Source organism: Dioscorea cayenensis, chromosome 8 (genome assembly GCF_009730915.1).
Source record: "Dioscorea cayenensis subsp. rotundata cultivar TDr96_F1 chromosome 8, TDr96_F1_v2_PseudoChromosome.rev07_lg8_w22 25.fasta, whole genome shotgun sequence".
Lineage (NCBI taxonomy): Eukaryota > Viridiplantae > Streptophyta > Magnoliopsida > Dioscoreales > Dioscoreaceae > Dioscorea > Dioscorea cayenensis.
In genome coordinates, this window is record NC_052478.1 from 15,817,025 (window position 1) to 15,823,458 (window position 6,434).

The 6,434-nt window shown below is 43.3% G+C and overlaps 1 non-coding gene across 1 annotated transcript; it reads left to right on the top strand.

Moving 5' to 3' along the window:
• The first annotated feature begins 3,726 nt into the window (after positions 1-3,726).
• On the top strand, positions 3,727-3,832 carry LOC120268026. Its single transcript, XR_005538697.1, has one exon. It is a non-coding gene; the product is annotated as a small nucleolar RNA R71 (small nucleolar RNA).
• The last annotated feature ends 2,602 nt before the right edge of the window (positions 3,833-6,434 follow it).

Sequence of the window (6,434 nt, forward strand, 5' to 3'; positions counted from 1 at the left end):
CCTCATCATACAAACCAAGTAGAATAAAAAACTGAGAGATGCTCATGCTATGGTGATGCCCAAATGCTCTAAACTGAACTGTGTCAAGGCTGTCGGATCTCTCGTAAGATCTGTCAAACTCAAATGATGATAAAACCTCCAGAGTAAGTGCATGAATGGCTAGCTCCCTAATCAATAGTAACTGCCTCCAGCCACCCACTAAAACGAGATCCTCAACCTCATCGGCTAACTCATCTCCTTGCTGTAAGTCCCGTAGTATATTAGTGTCTAGGAAGCGAGATTGTCCAAATATCAAGCTTGACAACCGCTCAAAACACACTTGATGTTCGGGAATAACAAATCTCATATTTTCTAGCTCAGGGAATGACTCACGCGGCCACTTATTAGCTTTCTTCTTCCACCAAGGTGCCATAACTGCAAAATTTTGAAAGAAAATTAACCAAACAAGCTCATAAAGTAGTTCTGCAGAAATCTACACGATTGTGTGGATTTTCCACACGCCCATGTGGATCCAGGGGGCGTGAAAACTTCACGGCCACACGCTAAAACTCCACAAATACAACTTATAATTGTTTCTAAACTCTTTCTTATCGTGCAATAACCATTTAATTGTATAAACGAAACAATATTCATCATTCTATGTGAGTAAAATCAAATATGATGAAGAAAAGACAGAATTAAGGGTTACCGACAGGATAAAGTTCAAAACTTTAGATTAGGCCGGAAAACACAAGTAAATCTCTCTAAATCAATGGTGCGAGGTCGGGAGAGTAAATGAGAGTGTTTTCTGATTGAGTAGAGGTGTGAGAATGAAGAAGACCGAACAGATTTTTTAAGGAAAATTGTGGCCTTTGCGTTTCTGCACATTCACACGGGCGTGTGGAAATTACCCACCCCCGTGCGACTCCACAGGAGAGACCCACAGGAGCAGACTCATGCCCCTGTGCATTCTCTGAAAAACACTCAAAGCATTCTGAACGCAACCACACGGGCGTGCGGAAATTACCCACGCCCGTGCGCCGGATCCACAAGGGCATCCCCACGCTCCTGTGGCTCCTCTGCTCATCCGAGAAAATTCTCTAAGTATTTCCTACGCCCGTGCGGAATTTTCCTACGGACGTGGATATTTCACAGGGCCAGTTTACAGGGACACTCCCACGCCCCTGTCTATTCTTGGGATTTAAGAGAGCTTTTCTGTAGAGATCCGTACGAGCGTGTGGAAATTACCCATGCCCGTGCTTTTGTCAATGGGTCATCCACAGGGGCAAGTCCACGCACTTGTGTCTTCTCGGAAAAAATTCTCATTCTCTGCAGGATGACACATGCCCGTGCGAAAATTACCCACGGGCGTGTGAAATTCACAAGGTCATTCACAGGGCGAGTCCACCCCCCTGTGCCATCTCTGGATGAGCTCTGAACGAAAAATGCACGCCCGTGCGGAAATTCCACACGGGTGTGTGTTTTCTCTGGGCACTTAAAAAACTTCGTAGGCTCTACAGAAGATTCCTGAACACAAATATACACTCAGACCTTGTTTAATAATGCAATTTTAACCAGAGAAAACACGAAAAACGTGCTCAAACGACTAAGATTCTTTGCCACACACATTTAAAACACAACATGCACCAAAGATCCACTAGAAAATCGCAGCAATAGCATCTAAAAATCATGACACCAAATACTCAAAGCCTTATTCATGCAAACACTAAACTAAAAGCTAGAAAAAATAGTAAAGACTTAGGTTGTCTCACAAGAAGTGCTTGTTTAACATCACTTAGCTTAACGTAGCTCTTCTTACCTCACGGGGGCTCATAGATGAAGGTTTCCCTCTTACCCATGACTTGGAAGCATGATGAACATAATCTCTTGAAGGTAGAGGGAGAATTGTCGAGCTTGGTGCCACCTAACAAGGGTTCGTCAACCTTGTTCCGTTCTTGCACATCCCCAACAGCATTGTGGCATTTCTTGTGGCGTCTCCTCACCCTTTTCATCTTCCGGAGCACCTTCTTTACAATCCCCGGGGTAGATGGTACTTCTTCCTCTAGACCAAGCATCATTACTTCTTCATTCTCCACCTCTTGGTCTAGCAACCCCTCGTATGGGTCCGAATTCAACATTTCCTGCACATATTCATCGATTAGTTCATCAGTAGTGTTAAGAAAATAGAGAGTATCATCAAAGTCAAGAGAATATCGCATGGCTTCGGCGAGTCTGTATGTGAGCTTATCATCTCCAACCCTCAGTGTCAACTCCCCGCTGTCCATGTCGATTAATGCCTTGGAAGTGCGCCAAAATGGCCTCCCAAGTATCAAAGGAACATCTACATTCTCATTGACATCCAACATTATGAAGTCTGCAGAAAATATGTACTTGTCCACCTTGACAAGCACGTCTTTAATGATGCCCCTCGGATGTCTCACTATTCAGTCCGCTAATTACAATGTCATCCGAGTGGGCCTAGGCTCTTCCAAGCCTAGTTTGTGAAAGAAACAATACGGCATGACGTTGATACTATCCCCTGAATCCACCAATGCCATCTCTTCACTCAAATTGCCAATGTTGCAAGATATCACAAAGCTTCCGGGGTCTTTCTTCTTGTTCGGCATATTCTTTTGCAACACTGCCGAATAAGAGGCATCTAAGATCACCGATGCACTCTTTTCCAACTTCCTCTTATTGGTCAAAAGATCTTTCAAAAACTTAGCATACCAAGGCATTTGATACAACACCTCTATAAAAGGAATGTTGATGTGCAATTGCTTAAATAGACCCAAGAACTTCTTGTATTGCTCATCATTTTGGTCGTTCTTCAATCTTGAAGGATAAGGGATTCTTGGCTTGTAAGGTGGGGGTGCCATCTCCTTTTCTTTGTTGGCTCTCTCCTCAACCTCCACGACCTCGGGTGCTTCAACATTGGTCTTTTCACTTAGAAGTCTACCTTCAATCTCACGACCACTTCTCAAAGTGATCAGCTTCACTTGTTCTCTCAGATTAGTCTCGGTATTACTCGGTAGGCTTCCTTGTAGTCTCTCCGATAGAGACTTTGCAATTTGCCCCACTTGATTATCTAGATTGTGTAATGAAGCGGTGTGGTTGCGAAGTGTAGCTTCGACTGATTGAAACCGTGTATCTGATGATTGCACAAATCGGGTCAATGCTTTCTCTAGATCAAACATCCGGATTTCCAACCCTGATACTCTATTCTCTATGTTTGGGGCTTGTTATTGTTGAAAACCCAGTGGTGTGGTGGCCTTTTGTTGCCCTTGGTTGTTCCATGAGAAATTAGGGTTGTTCCTCCAACCCGAATTGTAGGCATTGCTATAAGGATTGCCTTGGTTTCTCATTGTATTACCCACATAATCAACTTGCTCAATGGAGGATGTACCACCAACGGCTTTTAGGCAATCGGATGGGGCATGTCCCCCTCCACATCCATCACAACTCGTTACGCCCGGCAATCTTGAAGAAGTTATAGTTTCTAACTTCTTACTCAATGCCTCCACTTGGGCCGCCAACGATGTAATCGTATCGATCTCATGGATGCCGACCACTTTATTCTTCTCCCTAGCATTCCATTGGTAGTTGTTCAACCCCATTTCTTCAATTAATTACCGGGCTTCTTTGGGGGTCTTGCTACCTAAAGTACCTCCTGCTCTCGCATCAAGTAGCTGCCTTGTACTTGGGTTCAAACCATTGTAGAAAGTCTGAATGATCATCTACTCTAGAAACCCATGTTGAGGACATTTTCGCAGGAGTTCCTTGAACCTTTCCCATGTCTTGAATAGAGACCCAATTCCATTTGCATAAAGGGCGAGATCTCATTCCTAAGCTTTGTAGATTTTCCGGGAGGGAAATAACGGGCAAGAAAAGCTTCTACCATCTCCTCCCATGTAGTAATCGATGCTCTAGGTAATGAGTATAGCCACTGCTTCGGTCTACCCTTCAAGGAAAATGGGAAGGCTCTCAACTTGATGGCATCATCCTCATCGGCCAAACCCTTCGCTCTACACCATTGATATTAAGCATATCACACACTTCCAAGAAATTCTCTATGTGACTGTTTGGATCCTCATCGGCCAAACCATTGAATTGTACGGACTATTATAACATATGGATGAATGCCGGCTTTAGCTCAAAATTCTGAGCTATGATTGGGGGGCCACACAATGCTAGATTGTGTCCCCAATACTGACGGTCTGGCATAATCATAAAGTGTTCTCTATTGTTCATTCTGTTCCACCATGTTGTCAGATCCTTCAACTTCCACTTCAGCTAAATTCGATGATTCTTGCACAGGTTCTTTATCCCTTCTTCTGAGTGCACGTTCAAGTTCAAGATCACCTTTAATCAATATAGAAGGGTTCCCTCGGGTCATAACCTGGAGCTGCACCAAAATAAAGAAAACAAATCAGAACGATTGTAGAATATGAAGATTTGAAATAGAATGAATGAATGAATAGCTAAGATAGTAAAGTGCAAAGTATCTCTAAACGCCTACTCCCCGACAACGGCGCCAAAAACTTGACAATGCCCCTTGCCTGTGACCCGCAAGTGCACGGGTTTGTCGAAGTAATAAATCCCAAATGAGTGGGGCATCATATCGACAAAGAGTAGGGAATAAAAATACCTAAGTTGCTACTTAACCAAGTGAAGATGGATAATGATTGTGTTGATAAGATGTGATGTAAAAAGAAATAAAAGAAACAAGAATGAGAGGCACATGTAAGTGAGAGGTAAGGCAATCGATAGAAGTGGGGTACTCGGACAATGCTCCCCCTAGGACTTATGCTTCAAGTGCAAGACCTACCATTATACTTCCCAATTAATGCTTAATGAGTCATGGAAAATCCTAATGCACATGGTCCCATACCTAAAGTCAACCATGACTAAACCTACACTATGTCCCGGTGGAGAAATCGCTCAGTCTCAACACCTCACACTACACAAGGTTGCATGGGGTTCTAGGGATTCCAACTGATAAACCCTATTCCTATGTGTAGATCTAACCCTTTTATCTAGGCGAAAGACCCCTAGTTACAATTAAGCCACAGATACTAAAGTCACTTCAACGCTTCACTCTGTTGCTTGCACAACTAAGCCCCAGCGGAGTTCATCCCGTAGCACTTCACTCTATTATAACCGCAAAGAGCTCTAGGAAATGGAGGTAGGATAAATCACACCGGAAAAGGGGACGCTCCTTTACCTCTCGATTCACCCTCTCAATCCTCTCCAATTTAGCTTTGTCTAACCCTTATGGCGTGTCACCCATCTACAAAGATTACCAATATTGACTCTCAACCCTAGTGTCACTCTAGGGGAGAAATCATTCAACAAGCATTCAAGATTGGAACTCAATTGAAACATCAATTAAGGAAATCATAATAAAAGATCAATGAAATAATAACATCCTAGAGTTTACAAAATCCAAGTACCCACTAGGGGGTTTAGCTCTCCATGGAGCACAATATAATCAACAATGAAATCAAAAGTGAAGATAAGCAATCCATAGAAAAACCCCCTCCGTATTCATGTCGATGGTCTTGTAGAGTAGCCTCATCTTCATCAAAGGTCCCCTTGTTCGGCCTAAGGCACACCTTGCCGGATCGGTGCCTACGAAAGCTCCCCCAATAACTTTCTTCCAAGCGAAAAGCGGTGTCGAATCCAGAGAACCACTCCAAAGACGTGCCAAAAGGCTCTCAAAACCCTAGCCGATGGCCTTTCAAAAGATGGAGAAGAGTTGGAGAGAAGGAGAAAAGAAGATCCCTAAAATCGGGCTGAATCGCGGCTTAAATAGGTCTGGAATCGGGCATCCACACGTCCCTATGGATCTGCCACATGGGCCTGTGGAATTTTCACACGGGCATGGGGAATTTCCACACGACCGTGTGGATTCTCTGGAAATCTGATTTTCGGCCGGCTGTGAACAGTAACTGCTACAATGTCTTGCTATAGTGATTTTCTGTAGTATCTGCTACAGTATTCCCCGAAACACTCCAAATTCCACACTTTTCATCATGGCAACATAAATGGGCACACGTTTATGCCATAGATCGCAACTCTTCTTCAATCAAAAGCCTTATTGGTGAAGATCTTGCTATTAATGCACAAGTAGGGATACGCAAATGTGACTGCCTTCGTGCCCCTCCAACTCATTGTAATGGCTTGAATACATAAAGGTTGGCACACATTCTTGTATCTTAGAGCCCCACTCGTGTCTTCACATTTGTTCCTTCCAAGATTCCCCCAAATAGTGCATTTACGATCAACTTTTGGCTTCTTCTCTCAAAGCATATCTTCACAACCCTACATGCGCAAAAGAATACAATTACACATGTATTAGTGCTAAAACTTGATAAAAGTAATGCTCATCGTAAGAAAAGAATATTTCGTATTACTAATATACAAGCACTTATTAGTAGTTAAGCACATGGTTG